This window comes from Schistocerca cancellata, chromosome 1 (genome assembly GCF_023864275.1).
Source record: "Schistocerca cancellata isolate TAMUIC-IGC-003103 chromosome 1, iqSchCanc2.1, whole genome shotgun sequence".
NCBI classification, from domain to species: Eukaryota; Metazoa; Arthropoda; class Insecta; order Orthoptera; family Acrididae; genus Schistocerca; species Schistocerca cancellata.
The window spans coordinates 1,137,815,242-1,137,839,090 of record NC_064626.1 but is presented as its reverse complement, the minus strand read 5'-3'; the positions used below and the strand labels follow the sequence as shown (position 1 = coordinate 1,137,839,090).

The 23,849-nt window shown below is 44.6% G+C and overlaps 1 protein-coding gene across 2 annotated transcripts in view; it reads left to right on the top strand.

The window, feature by feature from the left end:
• The first annotated feature begins 3,018 nt into the window (after nt 1-3,018).
• Nucleotides 3,019-23,849, top strand: part of LOC126092783 (caspase-1-like) — a 159,124-nt gene continuing 138,293 nt past the window's right edge. Inside the window, exon 1 of one of the 2 annotated variants that reach the window (XM_049908514.1) lies at nt 3,019-3,069. The gene's annotated coding sequence lies outside the window, so the exon portion shown is untranslated. The remainder of the gene's footprint in view (nt 3,070-23,849) is intronic. The other variant, XM_049908521.1, reaches the window with a different exon arrangement.

The window sequence follows — 23,849 nt, the reverse complement described above, 5'->3', positions numbered from 1 at the left end:
GAAACAAGAATGGACAGTGTAAGGAATGTAGATATTAGAAAGGACCTTAAACGAGAAAGTATGAAAGAAGAAATCGAAAAACAGAGATTAAGATGGTACGGGCATGTTAAGAGGATGCGTGGACAGAGAATTCCCAAAATTGTGGAAGAACTAAAGATGGATGGAAAAAGACCTAGAGGGCGCCCAAGAACACTGTGGAAAACGCGAGTGAGGATATCTGTGGAAAGGAGAGGTTTGACCTGGCAGTAAGTGGAGGGAGAAAAGTAGTGGGAGGATCGAGCCGAATGGAGAGGACTCGTCAGCACCCAGACCCGGTAGTTGCTGGAGCGGTATCCGGATAGAGACAGACATATATCCTTCCTCCTTTACGAAGATCTTCTACGGTTGAAGCATGGGTTTCCTGAACTAAACGCACGTCAGTATTATTACACTACTGGCTATTAAAATTGCTACACCAAGAAGAAATGCAGATGATAAACGGGTATTCATTGGACAAATATATTATACTAGAACTGACATGTGATAACATTTTTACGCAGTTTGGGTGCATAGATCCTGAGAAATCAGTACCCAGAACAACCACCTCTGGCCTTAATAACGGCCATGATACACCTGGGCATTGAGTCAAACAGAGGTTGAATGGCGTGTACAGGTACAGCTGCCCATGCAGCTTCAACACGATGCCATTGTTCATCAAGAGGAGTGACTGGCGTATTGTGACGAGCCAGTTGCTCGGCCACCATTGACCAGACGTTTTCAGTTGGTGAGAGATCTGGAGAAAGTGCTGGCCAGGGCAGCAGTCGAACATTTTCTGTATACAGAAAGGCCCGTACAGGAACTGCAACATGCGGTCGTTCATTATCCTGCTGAAGTGTAGGGTTTCGCAGGGATCGAATGGAGGGTAGAGCCACGGGTCGTAACACATCTGAAATATAACGTCCACTGTTCAAAGTGCCGTCAATGCGAACAAGAGGTGACCGAGACGCGTAACCAATGGCACCCCATACCACCATGCCGGGTGATACGCCAGTATGGCGATGACGAATACACGCTTCCAATGAGCGTTCACCACGATGTCGCCAAACACGGATGCGACCATCATGATGCTGTAAACAGAACCTCGATTCATCTGAAAAAAATTACGTTTTGCCACTCGTGCACCCAGGTTCGTCGTTGAGTACACCATCGCAGGTGATCCTGCCTGTGATGCAGCGTCAAGGGTAACCGCAGCCATTGTCTCCGAGCTGATAGTCCATGCTGCTGCAAATGTCGTCGAACCGTTCGTGCAGATGGTTGTTGTCTTGCAAACGTCCCCATCTGTTGACTCAGGGATCGAGACGTGGCTGCACGATCCGTTACAGCCATGCGGATAAGATGCCTGTTATCTCGACTGCTAGTGATACGAGGCCGTTGGGATCCAGAACGGCGTTCCGTATTACCCTCCTGAACCCACCGTTTCCATATTCTGCCAACAGTTATTGGATCTAGACCAACGCGAGCAGCAATGTCGCGATACGATAAACCGCAATCGCGATAGGCTACAATCCGACCTTTATCAAAGTCGGAAACGTGATGGTACCCATTTCTCCTCCTTACACGAGGCATCACAACAACGTTTCACCAGGCAAAGTCGGTCAACTGCTGTTTGTGTATGAGAAATCGGTTGGAAACGTTCCTCATGTCAGCACGTTTTAGATGTCGCCACTGGCGCCAACCTTGTGTGTATGCTCTGAAAATTTAATCATTTGCATATGACAGCATCTTCTTCCTGTCGGTTAAATTTCTCGTCTGTAGCACGTCATCTTCATGGTGTAGCAATTTCAATGGCCAGTAGTGTACTTAAAAGAAATTTTGACAAGTAATCACTTTCAGTTCACCTAATCCCTTCTATATTTAGTTGGCAAACAAGAACAGAAGATCCCACTTTTTTAGTCATTTTATACTGAGAAGGGCCCTTTGCTAGTGTCTGTTTGCCTAGGTTAGTCAGCATGCTCATAGCCTGAAAGTCTAACGAAGCTCTAACTGCCCTGACGCTTTAGCTCATTTAGCGTTACCCGGGGTGCACGTGCAGTATTGTACTGCGGAGGCGAGCTAGGTTTACACCCCAATAACAAACCTAAAATATGCACTGAAAGAGCTGACGAATGGTGGTTTTTATTCCTTGAAGATCCTGCATCCACCTACTAATCTGCCTCCACCAATAGCCTTTTTGGGCGTTTTCCATCCAGCTAACTTCGACTGTCAGCTGATCGTACGTCTTCTCTTTCACTCGTTTCTTTCATGGTCTACCTCGTGGATGTGTTCCCTTGGGTTCTCTCACCAGGACAGGAATTTGTTCAATCATGCGAACCACGTACCTTGCACATCTAAGTCTTTCCGTTTTTATTTTCTAGGTAACGTCAACAGAAAAAGGAAAAACAGAAACTCTGAGGAAGATTACTATTACGTTTGGTCTTGTTTATCAGTGAATTAATGTTGTTTACCTTAGAGGAAAATAAGAATTACATGGAAAATAATAGGTGAAAGGCTAACAAAAGATGAGTAAAAACTAAGAAGTGTAAGGAAATGTACCGGTATATATTGAAAACATGTAAAGTAATGGCATTAAAAATTAGGAGGGCAGATAAAATAAGAACATTCTTCAGTATTGTGGGAGAAGGAATATGCAGTGAGTAGCTTCGACTGTAAATCAGAATATCTCCGTTATTAATCGTAAATAACGAAGGGAAGCTGTCTTAAAAATTAAACCGAACTTTACAGGAAAAAAATTAAAAATCGGGAGGAGGACAGACAGTAGAAAGAGAACGGAAACATAGAGAAAAAAACGAAAGACTACTCAAAAGACAGAAAATAACGACAAAGTTGCCTAACGCTAAATGTGAAGAAAGTAGTTTCATCTTTATTGTTCGTCTCACACTGCAAAGCTGTCACAGTCCTGATTGGCTGCCTCCACTATCAATGTGCTGAGAGCTCAGTGGGATATATCAGATACGGTTATCACGCACGCAAACAGTTTCGCAGAAACAGGTGAGGCGCAGTGATCTGTTGGAGAGGACATCAGTGCTGTAGGTGAGTATGGGTACAGTCCAGGATTCGATATTCGTTTCCAGCCCTCTCAAGACATCGTGAGGGGACTCTGGTACTAAATTGCAGCACCTTATAAAAATACACAGACAGTTTCAATCTGACTCACAAGAATTTATTTCGAAGCCCAACTTGAGCGCTCTTTCGGTGGCAACCCTCTATGCGTGAACAGCCGCATAGTCCTAGAGCAATGACTTCTATTTTTTGTATGTTAATGTTAGTCACTTCTGCCTCACTTCACTATGAAAACGGTTCAGTAGCTTAGACAAATAACAGTAAGCCATTGTTTCAGCCTTTTCTAAATAGTCTATCGCAATACATAATAAATCGATATCCGAAGATTAACATATACGAGTAATCAGAAAACCAAGTTTTGCAGAGTTCCAGTTTATATAATCATGCAAGTTCGCAACTTGGCTCACAGATTAAAACAGTGTGTCGTTCCGGAACTCGGACGTACAACGAAACTTCCTGGCAGATTAAAATTGTGTGCCTGTTCGCGACTCGAACTCAAGACCTTCATCTTTCGGAATCAAGCGCTCTCTACGGCCTGAGCTTCAGAAGCGCGACTGTACAGTCCTCCTAACAATTTCACTTCTGCAGTACCTCATCTCCTACATTCCAAACTTCACAGAAGTTCTCCCGCGAAACTTGAAGTTTGGAACCTAGGAAATGAGGAACAGGTGGAAGTAAAGCTGTGAGAACGGGTCGTGAGTGCTGCTTGGGTAGCTCGGGCAGTAGAGCATTTGTCCCTGAAGTCAAAGAACTTCCGTTCGAGTCTCGTTCCAGCACCTTGTTTTAATCTGATAAGAAATTTCGTATCAGCGCCCATTCCACTGCACAGTGAAAAATTCGTTCTGCGAAAGTAGAACACACCGCTCTGCAGCCCATTCGCTTACCGACTGGGCAATCCAGACACGACTGAAGATCTTCCTTCACGCCATCTATTCTGTTAGCAATCCTCTCCTGCTTTCTTATTGTTCAACTTGAAGTTAGCTAGACGGGTCTTGACTCAGGCTGGAACAACTCAGTCGGTAGGAGTGTTGTCCGTGAGAAGTAAAGTTCCGGATCGAGTCCCTGCGTGACAAACAGTCTAAATCTGACGGGAAGTTTCAAAGGAGTGCACTCTCAGCCGCAGAGTGAAAGATCCATTGAATACACAAAATTCTTTTCTCCGTGAGTCAAATGTATTTTCATCAGACTAAGTATTGGTTAGCCCATAAAAGTGCACAATCGTCGCTTTGGAGCGCTGTGGCTAATGTAGAACTGGTGTACCAGGCGATCATGGGACCAACCATAAATGACTTAACTGATGGCAGTGAAGTCTGGTGTATCTGCCAGTCTGATGTAAGAAATCTATTGGTGCATCAGCGAGGACTGTCTAACGTTTGTACAAGGAATGGTGTACTAGTCGCAGCCACGTCACACGGCGTATGAACACTTGTTGTAAAGATACCCTAACCAACAAGACTTGGAGGTTATTGTCCTGAGCTTTTGACATGGGAAACAGACCACTCGGTGATTGGACAATGTATTAAAACTTAGCCCGAGGGGGAGAACTGGCGTCGGCTTTCGTAGGGGAGAAGCGCAAGTTCTCTCGCATTACTCCGAGCTTCCATCGTTCTCGTACCAAACTGTCGTGAATTATTTCAACTGAAAAACTATGAGACTGGCTCAAGTACAAAAGTAAAGTCGTATGGCACGAATGGCTGAGATACCCCGAAGAGAAGGTTCAGCCGCCTAACTGAATGGACTTTCCCTAGACTCCACACCTCTCTGTTTGAAAGTATGAGAGCTAAGACTATAACGGTACAGTGTCATGTTCGTGTTGAGGTGATGAGAGAAGGCAGAGGGTGAAACCCGGTGCCGGCACATGGCTTGCTCCTCTCCAGAAGCACCGTGAGACTTGCCAAGCTTAACGTCCCCATCCGACGGGCGGATCTCCATCGAATGTCACGTGTCCTCAATCCCTGAGACGATGCCGAGAGATTGGGAATTTAATACAGCACACTGGTGCAAAGACTGGCGGTCAGAAACTTTACGCCACCAAATCTCTTCCTCGTGCCGGTCATGTACTGGCAGTGAAAATTTCATCCACCACCAGCATTCGAACTGGCTTACCCCCGAGTCAAGTGCCACTACACCGACTTAGGCTACGGAGGTGGGTATTGGCTCAAGTAAAAATAACTTTTCAGAAGAGAGAAGGAAATGTTTGGTACGTGGCCTCTCATTGGCGGCTTTTCTAATTTTGTCTGATTTGACAACCAATAATTTTTGGTGGTATTCCGGCAGAGAGGTCAGAGGAGCGTCCTTTTTAAGGGACCCTTGGTCAGACCATGAAACAGAACGGTACTCTAGATCAGGCCGCGCAATGGAATGGTACTCTCAACTGGGACGCGAAACAGAGTCTTACACTTAGTCGGGACCAAGGCGTAGCAGTACCTTTTGGCTAAACGGGGGCCGAGGCGAGAGAGATTCAACGTCTGCATGGGCCGAGGGCAGCCCTAGTAGTTCAGAAAACTTTGCCAGTCGCTGTGGTAACTGATCATCTCCTCGAAATTCTACATTGGTAAGTTCAGGCAACAGCACGAGGTGAGATCTCACGAGAGGCGTCCACCAAGTATTGCAACACATCTTTTGTCTGAAAGCAGTTTGGTTTGTTCAGGATTATAATACACTATATTATGCCCCACTCTTTTGGCTACAAAAGCCTGCTTTTCAACATAATCTCTGTTTCATGCGACGATCTTACGCCACCTTACTGGGAGGACCTGTATGCCCGAATGGTACGACTCTACTGGTCGACTTCTGAGCCAACGTCTTGCTGAGCCAGTAACCTCCCCATCTTCCACGTACTGCTCTCCCTGCGCAGTGCACCATACATTGAGAAAAACAGATGGAAGTCGGAAGGTGCGAGATTCGAGCTATAGGGTGGATGAGGAAGAACAGTCCAGTGAAATTCTGTGCCGGCCGGAGTGGCCGTGCGGTTCTAGGCGCTCCAGTCTGGAACGGCGTGACCGCTACGCTCGTAGGTTCGAATCCTGCCTCGGGCATGGATGTGTGTGTTGTCCTTAGGTTAGTTAGGTTTAAGTAGTTCTAAGTTCTATGGGACTTATGACCTCAGCAGTTGAGTCCCATAGTGCTCAGAGCCATTTGAACCATTTTTGAAATTCTGTGAGGTCCTCTCGGGTGCACAGACGTGTGTGAGACCTTTTGCTGTCGTGGAGAAGTTCGTATGCATTTCTCCGGCAACGAACATCACGAAGTCGTTTCTTCAATTTCCTGAGAGTTGCACAATAGAACTTCGAGTTGATCGTTCCACCATGAGGGAGGACATCAAACAGAGTAACCCCTTCAAAGTCCCAGAAGACCGTCTCCACGACTTTACCAGCTGAGGGTGCGACTTTGAACTTTTTCTTCGGAGGTTGTGAGGTGGCAGCGCCTTCATTTTTTTTATGAGAGCCTGAAAACTATTTTTTTGGTCAGCCAGAAAGCGGTGGAGAACATACTGACCATAGCTTCCAGTCTGCAAGTCCACATTCTTCTTTTTCTCACTGAAAGAAATGTTTCTACTCTCTATTTACCCAACAGCGTCAGGAACTATGATTCTAAATGTAAGTTTTATGCTCTAAATGGTCGATATATTTGACAAACTTTCACACGCACGACGTATGATGATGATGATGATTAAATTTCTATCAAAAACAGAACTATGAGCAGTTCCGAGACGAAATTGTTGCCATTAAATGGTCTTTCGCCCTGACTTCTGATAATCAAAGTTTGTTCGCCACAAGAATAGAAAATAATGTCGCGACTTGCCACGCGGTTTTGTTAACATTACGGGCGGCACACGAACAGTTACTTCCACGAAATCGAAGCGATCCAGGACGGTGTACAATCGTTGCGAGTTCACTTCCTGTTTGTGCCGAAAACATGCATTTATTTGCAGTATGGCTGTGACGTCATCCGAGACAGCGCGTAAGCCGGCGTTTGACTGATGCGGACCTTATGGTAGCTGGGTGCGAAGTGAAGTCACTGCCTCTCAGGCCGTATTTATATATGGGCGCAGCGGAAGGCCGCAGGGAACATTTGCCTTCATCCGCTCTATGCCCCAGCACCATCATCTAAATGGCCGCTTTCTCGGACATGTATTAATTAATAATTCGGTCATTTAGAATCTACGTAATTTTTGTATCAATGGAGTTAATTTATCTTTAACCACAGAAAAAGTTTTAGCTCGCCTGTATATAAACTTTGTTGCCTAGAACTTTTAGAATTGAACTGACAAAAAATCATGATCTCTGAACTACATCATTAAGAGACTTTGTATTGTTCCTTATTTGCATCAAAGTCTTGAAACTTGTTATAAATCTATCACTTAACGGGTTTCATCAGCTGCTGTGATCAAAACTATGATATTTAATCTATTACAAATAAGGAGGTTTTACTTCCAAATTTAGCTTTCAGTAAATTAATTGAAACTATTAGAAGTAGCTTAATGGGATCACGTAGTTATGGTTTTCATGTCAAACTAATGCTCCATACCAATTTTCATCTTTCCCAAGTCTAATATTTAGCGCCTTCAAATTTTCTTAAAAACGTGGATTCTGACCAAAATTTTGTTCCGATCAAGTTGCAACTTGTAACAGTTAATTTTAAAATACATATGCACATTCTGACCGATTTTTGGCTTTATAGCTTTATTGTTTAGGGCCACATTTTTTTCTTAAAACGATCTATTTAGGGAAAGATATTCATTTGATCACTCTGAGATTTAACAGTTTAAACATTAATACATTGAAGCATATGCTGACAAAGTTTGGAAAAGCAAGTTTAATTTTCAGTTTCATCCTTAGATTATGGTGCAATACTTGTATACTACGCACAGGCGCGTTATGACGACTTGGCGCTAGTAGCAGTGAACTGGGGTACGCCCCAGCACACCCGCTTGTTTCTGTATCTCTCAAATTATACAGCGCTTGTTTCGCGACAAGGTGTAGTGTCACTCTATGGATTGCCATATTATATCCAGTTGAAGGATGAACCCATGTTTCATCGCCTGTGACTGTGTTTGACGAAGAGTTTTCACGATCGGCCTCGTAACGCGCAAGAAATTTCGCACGTATTGTCCTTCATTGTTCTTTAAGGTCTTCTGTTAGGCGGTGAGGAATCTAGCGGGCACATTCCTTTGAGTACCCCAAGTGATGGACGAGTGTGTCAGCAGTACCACCAGAGACGTCGTCCAGTGGTGCAGGTTGGTTTTTGATTGTGATCTGTCGATCACCTCGAGTGAGAGTGTCCGCACGTTCCGACATTACAGGAATTGCAGCTGTGCGGGCCGGCCGGCAGGTGGGAGGTCGGGCAGGTTTGCGCTCAGACGCCTTGCTCAATGACTCGCCGTGCTTTTGTTCACTGCTTCACTGCCAGGTCTCCGTAGATATTCTGCAAGCGTCTATGAATATCTGTGATGCTCTAGTTTTCCTCGACCAGAAACTCAATGGTATCTATCTATTTGGAATGTACATCCGTTACAGACGACATTTTGAAGGCTACGATAACGCCGCCACCTGTCGGAACTTAATGAAACTATAGGGGCTAAAGGGGGCAATATGCCAAGATGCGTCACATCAAATTCCGCTTTTTTTTCAGCCGAAACTGGTCGAGAAAAAATTGTTGAATTGCGTTTTGAACGCCATCGTATTTATATTGCAGTTATCACTTGTATAAAACCATTCTCAAAAAGGTTTTGAGAAAACCCAAGGGGTTGTAGAATTATGGGTCCGAATACATCTTTCAAAAAATGCAAAACACTTCAGCTGAAACGTTCTTAATAAAACTGAAAAAGGAAGACAGTAAGGAAAAGTCAACGAACGCTTGGAACAAGACTATATGTCTCGAATATTCGTTTTTCTTAAAAAAAAGCACTTAAAAGACTAACAACCTATAGAGGGTTATAGGGAATTGGCCGCAGAAAAAAATGTGTTGCATTTGATATTGAATGCCCCTCATGGTAATGATACAGGGGTAGGTAAGTTTTCGTTTTCAGGTAACCTGTGGTCCTTGATGTCTCTTATGCTTTGGCAGTTGATAGCTTATCCATGACTCGGTTACTTGGATTTCCTGCATGTACACTCACGTTCATAAATTAAGGATAATGCTGATACATGGTGAAACAACGCTCTGATGGGCGGTTTGCGGGTTTAAATCACCTCGGTGTATGACCATGCAGTGCGTTTGACCTGCGGTCGTCGCACGGTGGCGCTGGCAGCAGTCCACATACGCAGAGGTGTGTTGATGCATGTCAGAGTACGGTGCAGCGAGTGAGTGTGCAGACGTTTTCAGACGTGCTAATGGTGACTGTGTGTTGAAAATGGCTCAAAGAACACATATTGATGACGTTACGCGGGGCAGAATTCTAGGGCGACTGGAGGATGGTCAAACACAGCAGGTTGCAGCACAGGCCCTCCGTGTGCCACAGAGTGTGATCTCAAGATTATGGAAACGATTCCAGCAGACGGGAAACGTGTCCAGGCGCTACAGTACGGGACGTCCACAGTGTACAACACCACAAGAAGACTGATATCTCACAATCAGTGCCCGCAGACAGCTACGGAGTACTGCAGGTAGCCTCACTCTAGACCTTACCACAGCCACTGGAACAGTTGTCTCCAGACACACAGTCTACAGACGACTGAACAGACATGGTTTATTCGCCTGGAGACCTGCAAGATCCATTCCACTCACCCCTGCTCACAGTAGAGCCCCTAAAGCCTGATGTCAAGAACGCGGTACATGGTCACTGGAACAGTGGTCCCAGGCTATGTTCACAGACGAGTCCAGGTATAATCTGAACAGTGATTCTCGCCGGGGTTTCATCTGGCGTGAACCAGGAACCAGATACCAACGCCTTAATGTCTTTGAAAGGGACCTGTATGGATGTCGTGGTTTGATGGTGTGAGGTGGGATTATGATTGGTGCACCTACACCCCTGCATGTTTTTGACGGAGGAACTGTAACAGGTCAGGTGTATCGGGACGTCATTTTGCACCAATATGTCTGCCTCTTCATGGGTGCAGTGGGTCCCACCTTCCTCCTGATGGATGATAACGCACGGCCCCACCGAGCTGCCAACATGGAGGAGTACTTTGGAAGAGAAGATATCAGGCGAATGGAGTGGCCTGCCTGTTCTCCAGACCTAACCCCATCGGGCACGTCTGGGATGCTCTCGGTCGACATATCGCTGCACGTCTTCAAACCCCAACGACACTTCAGGAACTCCGACAGGCACTGGTGCAAGAATGGGAGGCTATACCCCAGCAGCTCCTCGACCACCTGATCCTGAGTATGCCAACCCGTTGTGCGGCTTGTGTACGAGTGCATGGTGATCATACCCCATACTGATGTCGGGGTACATGTGCAGGGAACAGTGGCGTTTTGTAGCATATGTGTTTCGGGACGGTTTTCTCAACTTATCACCAATACCGTGGACTTACAGATCTGTGTCGTGTGTGTTCCCCATGTGCCTATGCTATTAGCACGTTTTGTGTAGTGCCAAGTTGTGTGGCACCACATTCTGAAATTATCCTTAATTTATGAACATGAGTGTATTTTCCTACACGCCGTCATCATGGACATTGTAAAACAATGTACTTGATTCATTTAAATGATAGCGTGAGTTAGCTTGCAGGTTATTTTCTTCTCTTTCCTTCGGACTTCGCCAATAAGTTTCTGTCAACTGTTTAATAATACGGACTTTATGTTTGGCTTCAAGTCATCTGCAGCGTGCGAGAGAGTTAACTGTTGCGTCTGTTTATTGTGTGCTGTATCTCCTGTGGAATGTCTTGTGATAAACAGTGGTCTAAGTCATCGACCTTTCAGTTCAGAGTTGAACCTTTTATAAACGTTATTGTTATTAATTTCAATAACAACCACACCAACGAGTCATTTCTCAGGGTCAACACCTTTGAGTTCGTGTCCATTGAGCTGAATTTATCAAATACTTCTGAGTCGATCTGCATACAGAGAGAGTTGAGATCGAAGACACTGTTTATGTTTAGCCGTGTCCCAGTGGCATCTTGGAAAAGAATATGTGGAAATAGTGAAATGGACTAATGTGACCATGGGAACAAGTTAATACACGGCTTAAAATTATACTATGCGGAGGTTAATATGACATTTCACTCTACTGTAAAGTACGTGAGAGCTATATCACAACCTCTCTTTGCCTTTGTGAAATGATGATATAGAACTTGATTTTATTATTAATATACATAGCAACGGAGCAGAAAAGGAACCAAAGACTTTGGTATCATTGCAATTTTGCGGCTGTTGTGTTTACTTCTGGTGTTGACATTGAAAGCCACAAACCAAGAACTTATCATGGCACTGTAGTTCTGAGTCGAGTGGAAGAACCGAACTGGAGACTTTGAAGGATCTACGACAAGCTAGGCTGCGACTTTCTGGACTTGCGCCACAGGGTCGAGAACTTAGGGTCCCCCTAAATGGGTCAAGTCTGCATCACACATCAGAGGCTGCTACGTAGGTAACTGACCGTGTGTGAGGTGCACGCAAGTGTTTTTTAAGATTAGGCGACTCTCTATCCAATCCATATAACGACAGTTGTAGGACACCCGGAGATATCTACATGTACATCTACATCTACGTGATTACTCTGCTATTCACAATAAAGTGCCTGGCAGAGGGTTCAATGAACCACCTTCACGTTGTCTCTCTACCGTTCCACCCTCGAAAGGCACGCGGGAAAAACAAACACATAAACATTTCAGTGCAAGCCCTAATTTGTCTTATTTTATCGTGATGATAATTTCTCTCTATTTAGGTGGGTGCCAACCGAATGTTTTCGTAATCGGCGGAGAAAACTGGTGATTGAAATTTCATGAGAAGATCCCGTCGCAACGAAAAACGCCTTTGTTTTAATGATTGTCACTTCAATTCACGTATCATGTCTGTGACACTATCTCCCCTGTTTCACGATAATACAAAACGAGCTGCCCTTCTTTGTACTTTTTCGATGTCATCCGTCAGTCCCACCTGATGCGGATCCCACACCGCACAGCAATACTCCAGAATAGGGTGGACAAGCGTAGTGTAAGCAGTATCTTTGGTAGACCTTTTGCACCTTCTAAGTGTTCTGTCAATGAATCGCAGTCTTTGGTTTGCTCTACCCACAATATTATCTATGTGATCTTTCCAGTTTAGGTTATTTGTAATTGTAATCCCGAAGTATTTAGTTGAATTTGCAGCCCTCAGATTTGTGTGACTTATGGCGTAATCGAAATTTAGCTGATATCTTTTTGTACTCATGTGAATAGCTTCATACGTTTCTTTATTCAGGGTCAATTTCCACTTTTCGCACCATACATATGTCTTATCTAAATCATTTTGCAAGTCGTTTGGATCATCTGATGACTTTACAAGACGGTAAATGACAGCATCACCTGCAAACAATCTAGGACGGCTACTCAGATTGTCTCCGATGTCGTTAATATAGACCAGGAACAAAGAGGGCCTGGGGAACGCCGGATATTACTTCTGTTTTACTGTGACTTTCCGTCTATTACTACGAACTGTGACCTTTCTGACAGGAAATCACGAATCCAGTCGCACAACTGAGGCGATACTCCGTAGGCACGCAGTTTGGTTAGAAGACGCTTGTGAGGAACGGTGTCGAAAGCCTTCTGGAAATCTAAAAATATGGAATCAATTTGACATCCTCTGTTGATAGCACTCATTACTTCATGAGTATAAAGAGCTAGTTGTGTTTCACAAGAACGATATTTTCTGAATCCGTGCTGACTATATGTCAATAAATCGTTTCCTTCGAGGTACTTCATAATGTTCGAATACAGTGTATGTTCCAAAACCCTACTGCAAATCGACGTTGATTATATAGGCCTGTAATTCAGCGGATTACTCCTACTTCCCTTTTTGGGTATTGGTGTGACCTGAGCAATTTTCCAGTCTTTAGGTACGGATCTTTCTGTGAGCTACTGGTTGTATATAACTGCTAAATGTGGAGCTATTTTATCAGCATACTCTGAGAGGAACCTGACTGGTGTACAATCTGGACCGGAGGCCTTGCCTTTATTAAGTGATTTAAGCTGCTTTGTTACACCGAGGATATCTACTTCTATGTTTCTCGTCTTGGCGGTTGTTCTTGATTGGAATTCAGGAATATTTACTTCGTCTTCTTTGGTGAAGGAGTTTCGGAAAACCGTGTTTAATAACTCTGCTTTAGTGGCACTGTCATCAGTGACTTCACCGTTGTTATCGCGCAGTGAAGGTATTGATTGCGTCTTGCCACGGCGTTCTTTATGTATGGCCAGAATCTCTTTGGGTTTTCTGCCAGATTTCGAGACAGAATTTCGTTGTGGAAATTATTAAAAGCATCTCGCATTGAAGTACGCGCCATCTTTCGAACTTCTGCAAAACTTTACCAATCTTGGGGATTTTGTGTTCTTTTAAATTTGGCATGCTTTTTCGTTGCTTCTGCAACAACGGTCTGACTAGTGTAAGATAGAAAGAATGTCCCCTACGGTTGAAAGTATTAAAACTCTAATAGTTATCTGCCGAAGCATTCACCACAAACTGCCAGAGTTTGAAGTGCTCATGAAAAGTAGAGAAGCTCAGATAATACTAGGTACACAAAGCTGGTTGAAATCTGAAATTGATAGCACTGAGATTTTTGAGGAAAATTTGAGTGTGTATCGAAAGGATAGGCAAATGCGAAATGGAGTTGGTGTATTTGTCGCAGTCCACCAAGACAGAAGCTAAAGTTGCATGTGAGACTGTTTGGGCAAGACTCAGTATCAGGGGTGGTCACAAAATGATAATTGGATTCTTCTATCGCCCCCACACTCATCTCCTGATGTAGCCGAAAACTTTAGAAGAAACCTCAAACCTTAGTTTACTTGTACGCAAGGTTTCCGAATCATACTGTAATCATCGGTGGAGACATTAGCCATCCAGCAAGTAATTGGGAAAATTACAGTTTTGTAAGTGGTGGCCGTGATAAGACTTGCTGTGAAACATTACTAAATGACTTCTCTGAAAACAACCTAGAACAGACAGGAATCCCACTCATGATGGACATATATTGCACCTAATGTCAACAAATAGGCCTGTCCTCTGTAAGGATGTCTACATTATCCGTTGCCATTGTGGCTGCGTCATTAATGCGGTTGTGGCAACATTGATTACCGAACTACAGACCACTAAACCAGCAGAAAGACATGTTGTTGTTGTTGTGGTCTTCAGTCCTGAGACTGATTGATGCAGCTCTCCACGCTACTCTATCCTGTGCAAGCTTCTTCATCTCCCAGTACCTACTGTAACCTACATCCTTTTGAATCTGCTTAGTGTACTCATCTCTTGGTCTCCCTCTACGATTTTTACCCCCCCATGCTGCCCTCCAATACTAAGTTGATGATCCCCTGATGTCTCAGAACATGTCCTACCAACCCATCCCTTCTTCTAGTCAAGTTGTGCCACAAACTTCTCCCCAATCCTGTTCAGTACCTCCTCATTAGTTATGTGATCTACTCATCTAATCTTCAGAATTATTCTGCAGCACCACATTTCGAAAGCTTCTATTCTCTTCTTGTCCAAACTATTTATCGTCCATGTTTCACTTCCATACATGGCTACACTCCACACAAATACTTTCAGAAACGACTTCCTGACACTTAAATCTATACTCGATGTTAACAAGTTTCTCTTCTTCAGAAACGCTTTCCTTGCCATTGCCAGTCTACATTTTATATCCTCTCTACTTCGACCATCATCAGTTATTTTGCTCCCCAAATAGCAAAACTCATTTACTACTTTAAGTGTCTCATTTCCTACTCTAATTCCCTCAGCATCACCCGACTTAATTCGACTACATTCCATTATCCTCGTTTTGCTTTTGTTGATGTTCATCTCATATCCTCCTTTCAAGACACTATCCATTCCGTTCAACTGCTCTTCCAAATCCTTTGCTGTCTCTGACAGAATTACAATGTCATCGGCAAACCTCAACGTTTTTATTACTTCTCCATGGATTTTGATACCTACCCCAAATGTTTCTTTTGTTTCCTCCACTGCTTGTTCAATATAAAGATTGAATAACATCGGGGAAAGGCTACAACCCTGTCTGACTCCCTTCCCAACCATTGCTTCCCTTTCATGTCCCTCGACTCTTATAACTGCCATCTGGTTTCTGTACAAATTGTAAATAGCCTTTCGCTCCCTGTATTTTACCCCTGCCACCTTCAGAATTTGAAAGAGAGTATTCCAGTCAACATTGTCAAACGCTTTCTCTAAGTCTACTAATGCTAGAAACGTTGGTTTGCTTTTCCTTAATCTAGCTTCTAAGATGAGTCGTAGCGTCAGTAAACTAGATAAAAATCAGAAGTGTCATATCTCAACGAGGAAATTGAAATTTTCAGCACACGGCAGGATCGTCTAGAGGAACTATGGCTTAAATGTAAAAGAATAGTTGACCGTGCACTGGATAGATACATATACCCCGCAGAACAGTTCATAATGAGAGTGAACCTCCATGGTATACTGTCACTATAAAGAAACTTCTAAAAAACAGAGATTACTGCATAATAGGTGTAAAACAAAGCGTAGGATTGTAGACAGAGGGAAACTGAATGAAATGGCTATCAAGAGGGCTATGGGTGATGTCTTCAACGACCACTTAGCAGGTTATTGTCAAAAGGTATTTCACAGAACCCATAGAAATGTAAATACTGTTAGTGGCACGAAAGTTAGTGTCCAGTCCCTAGCGAATGAGACAGTAACTGAAAGTGAGGGTAGGAAAGCAAAAGCTGCAATGGTTAACTAAAATGTTTCCTGTGTTTTCCTTTACAATTACCCCAATTTACTCCTCGTACCACTGAAAAGATGAATGAAAATATTAGTGTCAGTGGCGTTGAGAAACAGACGGAAGCGTTAAAACTGAACCCCTGCCAGATTCTGTACTGAATCTGCGGCTGAGTTAGCTCCTCTTCTAACTATAATCTATTGGAGATCCCTCGAACAAAAAACCGTACCCAGTTCTTGGAAAAAATTCACAGGTCACACCCGTCTACTAGAAGGGTAGCAGACGTGATTCAGGAAACTACCGTCCAATATCACTGACATCGATTTGTTGCAAAATCTTAGAACATATTCATGAGCTCAAACATAACGAGGTATCTTGAACAGCATGACCTCCTCAATTCCAACCTGCTTGGTTTCCGAAAACATCGATTATGTGAAACCCAGCTCGCACTTTTCTCACATGACGTACTGAAAGACCTGGATTAAGGCAGTCAGATAGATGCAGTGTTTAATTATTTCCGAAAAGCATTGGACTCAGTACCACACCAAAAGTACGATCATATGGGGTATCAAGTGAAATTTGTGACTGGATTGAGGACTTTTTGGTAGGGCGGACACAGCATATAATCTTGGATGGAAAGTCATCGTTGCAAGTAGAAGTAACTTCAGGTGTGCCCCTGGTAAGTGTGTAGGCACCCTTGCTGTCCATATTGTATACTAATGACCTTGTAGACAATATTAATAGTAACCTCAGACATTTTGAGCAGGATGAGATTATCTGTAACGAAGTACTATCTGAAAGAAGCTGCGTAAATATTCAGTCAGATCTTGACAAGATTTCAAAGATTTTAAGATTGGCAACTTGCTTTAAATGTTCGGAAATGTAAAATAGTGCATTTCACACAACGAAAAAACTTAGTGTCCTATGATTATATCAATGAGTCACAACTGGAATTGGCCAGCTCAGAAAAGTATCTAGGTGTAACACTTTGTAAGGATATGAAGTGGAATGAGCACATAGGCTGAGTCATGGGTAAAGCAGGTGGTAGACATGAGTTTGTTGGTAGAAAGCTGGCGAAGTGAAATTAGTGTACAAAGGAGACTACTTACAAAATGGTTCAAATGGCTCTGAGCACTATGGGACTTAACTTCTGAGGTCATCAGTCCCCTAGAACTTAGAACTACTTAAACCTAACTAATCTAAGGACACCACACACATCCAGGCCCGAGGCAGGATTCGAACCTGCGACCGTAGCGGTCGCGCGGCTCCAGATTGTAGCGCCTAGAACCGCTCGGCCACCCCGGCTGGCGACTACATACAAATCACTCGTACGACCGGTCCTACAATACTGTTCAAGTGTGTGAAACCCATACCAAATAGGACTAACAGGGGATATTGAACGCGTACAGAGAAGAGCAGCACGAATGGTAACAGGTTTGTTTGATCCGGAGAGTCTCACCGAGATACTGAAGGAGCTGAACTGGGAAACTCTTGAAGATAGACATAAACTACACGGAAAAAGTCTTTTAACAAAGTTTCAAGAGCCGGATTTAAAACATGACTCTAGAAATATACTAAAATACCCTAAGTATTTCTCACATAGGGATCGTCAGGACAAGATCAGAATAACTACTGCACGCAGAAGTATTCAAATAATCATTCTTTCCGCACTCCATACATGAACAGAAAGGGAAGAAACCCTACCCTCTGTCATGCACCTCACGGTGGTTTGCAGAGTGTAGATGTAGATGTAGATGTAGAAGCAATAAAATTTCACAATTGTAATCAGTCGACCTGTACAAATAACTGAAATCAACAATTTGTAGGAACATGAAGTGGAATGATAGATGATCGGTAAGGTAGCCCAGCTGCTGAGCTGCTTGATAACGTGCTTGCGTACCATGCAGAGGGCCCGGGTTCGATTACCGAACGGGTGGGAGAATTTCTCCGCTCGTGGACTCAGTGTGGTCTTTCCTTATCATCCTTTCATCATCACCGGCACGCAAGTCGTCCAGTGTGGCGTCACCTGAAATAACACATGCTTCACGGCGCCCGAACTACCCCTCATTGGGCCTCCCGGCCATCAATGCCAAACGATCGTTCTCATTGGGCCTCCCGGCCATCAATGCCAAACGATCGTTTTTATTTTTTTTAAATTTTTTTTATAGGTAAGGCAGGGAAATAGTTCGGTTCGTTGGCGTCATACTGTGAAAATGCAGTCAGTGTACAAAAGACACTACTTGCAAATCACTTGTGTGTCCCATCTTGATACAAAAAACACTCCTGGAAATTGAAATAAGAACACCGTGAATTCATTGTCCCAGGAAGGGGAAACTTTATTGACACATTCCTGGGGTCAGATACATCACATGATCACACTGACAGAACCACAGGCACATAGACACAGGCAACAGAGCATGCAGAATGTCGGCACTAGTACAGTGTATATCCACCTTTCGCAGCAATGCAGGCTGCAATTCTCCCATGGAGACGATCGTAGAGATGCTGGATGTAGTCCTGTGGAACGGCTTGCCATGCCATTTCCACCTGGCGCCTCAGTTGGACCAGCGTTCGTGCTGGACGTGCAGACCGCGTGAGACGACGCTTCATCCAGTCCCAAACATGCTCAATGGGGGACAGATCCGGAGATCTTGCTGGCCAGGGTAGTTGACTTACACCTTCTAGAGCACGTTGGGTGGCACGGGATACATGCGGACGTGCATAATCCTGTTGGAACAGCATGTTCCCTTGCCGGTCTAGGAATGGTAGAACGATGGGTTCGATGACGGTTTGGATGTACCGTGCACTATTCAGTGTCCCCTCGACGATCACCAGTGGTGTACGGCCAGTGTAGGAGATCGCTCCCCACACCATGATGCCGGGTGTTGGCCCTGTGTGCCTCGGTCGTATGCAGTCCTGATTGTGGCGCTCACCTGCACGGCGCCAACCACGCATACGACCATCATTGGCACCAAGGCAGAAGCGACTCTCATCGCTGAAGACGACACGTCTCCATTCGTCCCTCCATTCACGCCTGTCGCGACACCACTGGAGGCGGGCTGCACGATGTTGGGGCGTGAGCGGAAGACGGCCTAACGGTGTGCGGGACCGTAGCCCAGCTTCATGGAGACGGTTGCGAATGGTCCTCGCCGATACCCCAGGAGCAACAGTGTCCCTAATTTGCTGGGAAGTGGCGGTGCGGTCCCCTACGGCACTGCGTAGGATCCTACGGTCTTGGCGTGCATCCGTGCGTCACTGCGGTCCGGTTCCAGGTCGACGGGCACGTGCACCTTCCGCCGACCACTGGCGACAACATCGATGTACTGTGGAGACCTCACGCCCCACGTGTTGAGCAATTCGGCGGTACGTCCACCCGGCCTCCCGCATGCCCACTATACGCCCTCGCTCAAAGTCCGTCAACTGCACATACGGTTCACGTCCACGCTGTCGCGGCATGCTACCAGTGTTAAAGACTGCGATGGAGCTCCGTATGCCACGGCAAACTGGCTGACACTGACGGCGGCGGTGCACAAATGCTGCGCAGCTAGCGCCATTCGACGGCCAACACCGCGGTTCCTGGTGTGTCCGCTGTACCGTGCGTGTGATCATTGCTTGTACAGCCCTCTCGCAGTGTCCGGAGCAAGTATGGTGGGTCTGACACACCGGTGTCAATGTGTTCTTTTTTCCATTTCCAGGAGTGTAGAACTAACAGGGAATACTTAAAATTATACAAAGAAGGGTGGCATGAGTGGCCACAGGTTTGTTTGCCTCATGAGAGAGTATCGAGGAAATGTTGAACAACTTGTATAGATATGCCAGTTATTCCACGATAGTCTACTTACACAGCTTCAAAGAACGTTACTAAATGAAGAATCCTGTCCTGTCTAACTCTACCTCTCATGGTATCGCTTCCGTACGGACCGTTAACACAATATTGGAATAGTTACAGCACTCCAAGACTCATTTAAAGCTGTTTCACAGAGGAAGACCGCACTGCAGTTCCTTCTCTAAATCCTCGCACAAACGAAAAAAATGGCTGACAAGTAAATAAGTGTCCAAGGAATAGAAAAGCAACTGAAATTACTCAACAGAGGAAAGTCCACTGGACCTGACGGGATACCAGTTTGATTCTACACAGAGTACGCGAAATAACTTGCCCCCCCCCCCTCCCCCGCGAGGCTAATAGACGTGTACCGCAAGTCTATAGAGGAACGGAAGGTTCCAAAAGATTGAAAAAGAGCGCAGGTAGTTCCAGTTTTCAAGAAGGGTCGTCGAGCAGATGCGTAAAACTATAGGCCTATATCTCTGACATCGATCTGTTGTAGAATTTTAGAACATGTTTTCTGGAAACCCAGAATCTACTCTGTAGGAATCAACATGGATTCCGGAAACAGCGATCGTGTGAGACCCAACTCGCTTCATCTATCACAAAGCGAAAAAGTGGTCCAACTAAAACGTACATATTTCTTTACGTTCTACACGAATATGTAATAAAAAATGGGGGTTCCTATTTTTAAAAAACGCCGTTGATATCCGTCTGATCTATGGCAGCGCCATCTAGCGGGCCAACCATAGCGCCATCTGGTTTCTCCCTTCAAGCTAGACGAGTTTCGTTCTTTGTAGTTTTTTCGTTTGATGCTTATTTCGTGAGATATTTGGCCCTGTCACTATCAATGGACCACCCTGTATAAGTAGCATTTGGCATATTTTCAAAAATAACATTAAACTACTGCCTATGTTCGCTGCCTGAGCACCTTAAGTTGGAGGCGGGAAGGACATTTTTAAATATCATATTTGCCCTGCCATCGTCAGAGCCCATAGAAGTTTGGAAAGATGTAATTTTTTTCCGTGACCTCTGATAATAAAGCGTTGAGGAATAATAGAAATTGAGTGATAAAAATGATTTTGAAGAATTATATTTTCTCTTGTTATAAAGAAACTTAAAACTGCAAAAGTAGTAATTTATACCGAAACAATTTTGAAGTCTCGCTTAATATAACATTTCTGTCTTTTTTTGTTATTCGTAGTAGGAAACTAGCTAAAAAAATGGCTCTGAGCACTATGGGACTTAACTGCTGAGGTCATCAGTCCCCTAGAACTTAGAACTACATAAACCTAACTAACCTAAGGGCATCAAACACATCCATGCCCGAGGCAGGATTCGAACCTGCGACTGTAGCGGTCGCGCGGTTCCAGACTGTAGCGCCTAAAACCGCTCGCCCACTCCAGCCGGCGAAACTAGCGAAGTAGATGACTGCTCCTATGCAGTGTGTCCCAGGAGAACTGGTCAGTATGCAGGAATATGACACGAACAATAATTCGGAGTAAAGAAGTTTAGAAACAGGGGCTCTAAAGCCCATACCTGATGAATTATGAGCACTTCTCCGTCTTCGACAATGTGAAATAAATCTCTTCTACTGCAATCTCCTTGCTTTTCATATTTGAGAGGTGATAATACGAACCAAATCAAGAAAAAAATATCCTGTAAACATGGGCTCTCAAGTGCATACCTTAAAAGCTGTGAGCACCTTATCATCTTCGTACTGTCAAACACGACTCTTCTGCTGAATAAGCCTTCACAGCTCTTGAGATACGTCCTTTGGAGCCCATGTTTTGTACACTTTTTTTGGTTCAATTGAAATTCATGTCGTATATCTAAATACTGGCCACTCCTCCTGGGATACTCTGCATTAGCACTACTACGTGAACGTGCTGAAAAGTAATGACTCCGAGTTTTTTACACTACTGGCCATTAAAATTGCTACACCACGAAGATGAAGAGGTCCACACGCGAAATTTAACCGACAGGAAGAAGATGCTGTCTTATGCAAATGATTTGCTTTTCAGAGCATTCACACAAGGTTGGCGCCGGTGGCGACACATACAACGCGCTGACATGAGGAAAGTTTCCAACCGATTTCTCATACACAAACAGCAGTTGCCCGGCATTGCCGGGTGAAACGTTGTTGTGATGCCACGAGTAAGGAGGAGAAATGCGTACCATCACGTTTCCGACTTTGATAAAGGTCGGATTGTAGCCTATCGCAATTGCGGTTTACCGTATCGCGACACTGCTGCTCGTGTTGGTCGAGATCCAATGACAGTTAGCAGAATATGGAATCGGTGGGTTCAGGAGGGTAATACGGGACGCCGTGCTGGATCCCAACAGCCTCGTATCACTAGCAGTCGAGATGACAGGCATCTTATCCGCATGGCTGTATCGGATCGTGCAGCCACGTCTCGATCCCTGAGTCAACAGATGGGGACTTTTGCAAGAACACAACCATCTGCACGAACAGTTAGATTACGTTTGCAGCAGAATGGACTATCAGCTCGGAGACCATGGCTGCGGTTACCCTTGACGCTGCATCACAGACAGGATGACCTGCGATGGTGTACTCGACGACGAACCTAGGTGCACGAATGGCAAAACGTCATTTTTTCGGATGAATCCAGGTTCTGTTTACAGCATTATGATGGTCGCATCCGTGTGTGGCGACATCGTGGTGAACGCACATTGGAAGCGTGTATTCGTCATCGCCATACTGGCGTATCACCCGGCGTGATGGTATGGGGTGCCATTGGTTACACGTCTCGGTCACCTCTTGTTCGCATTGACGGCACTTTGAACAGTGGACGTTACATTTCTGATGTGTTACGACCCGTGGCTGTACCCTTCATTCGATCCCTGCGAAACCCTACATTTCAGCAGAATAATGCACGACCGCATGTTGCAGGTCCTGTTCAAAATGGTTCAAATGGCTCTGAGCACTGTGGGACTTCACATCTATGGTCATCAGTCCCCTAGAACTTAGAACTACTTAAACCTAACTAACCTAAGGACAGCACAAAACACCCAGTCATCACGAGGCAGAGAAAATCCCTGACCCCGCCGGGAATCGAAGCAGGTCTTGTATGGGCCTTTCTGGATACAGTAAATGATCTCCAGATCTTTCACCAATTGAAAACGTCTGGTCAATGGTGGCCGAGCAACTGGCTCGTCACAATACGTCAGTCACTACTCTTGATGAAATGTGGTATCGTGTTGAAGCTACATGGACAGCTGTACCTGTACACGCCATCCAAGCTCTGTTTGACTCAATGCCCAGGCGTATCAAGGCCGTTATTACGGCCAGAGGTGGTTGTTCTGGGTACTGATTTCTCAGGATCTATGCACCCAAATTCCGTGGAAATGTAATCACATGTCAGTTCTCATATAATATATTTGTCCAGTGAATACCCGTTTATCATCTGCATTTCTTCTTGGTGTAGCAATTTTAATGGCCAGTAGTGTATTCTGTCCTCAATACCGGGTAAGGTATTTCTCGGTCGACTTTCTCGCTTCGCTGACCCAAGCTGCAGCCCCTTGACCCTAGAGGGTTCGAAATTGTAGCGTGTAACATGGCAGTGTGCAACGCAGCTATTTCGGTGCGTGAGAAACAGCGTGCTGTTATCGAGTTTTGGATTCGAAGCGTCGCCCACACATGGATCACCCTCTCCTCTAGCATAACTAAGACAGACCACACACAAGCGTTGCAACATCTGCAACAATCTGGCCCCTTACTTCTCTGTCATCGATCACTCTCCGTACAGTCCCCATTTTACCCCATCTGAGTCTCATCTGCTTCCTAAACATAAAGAACTTCTTTGAGGACTTCACTTTGATAATGATGCAAGCGGAGATGAAGTCAAAAAAGTCAGTCTTTCTTCAGTGACGGTATCAACAAACTGGTGCCTCGTTGTGAGAAATGAGTTTATTGTCAGACTGACTACGTTGAAGAATAACTATGTAGACTTGAAAAACAAAAATGTAGAATGTTAATTAAGTTTGTTTTATTTAAAAAGCTTTAAGAGTTTTCGCACGAAACTTTTCAACACGCTCTCGTTAACTCCTTTTCGCTTTTGCTGAGAAATAAAATTTGTGCTTGTAGTC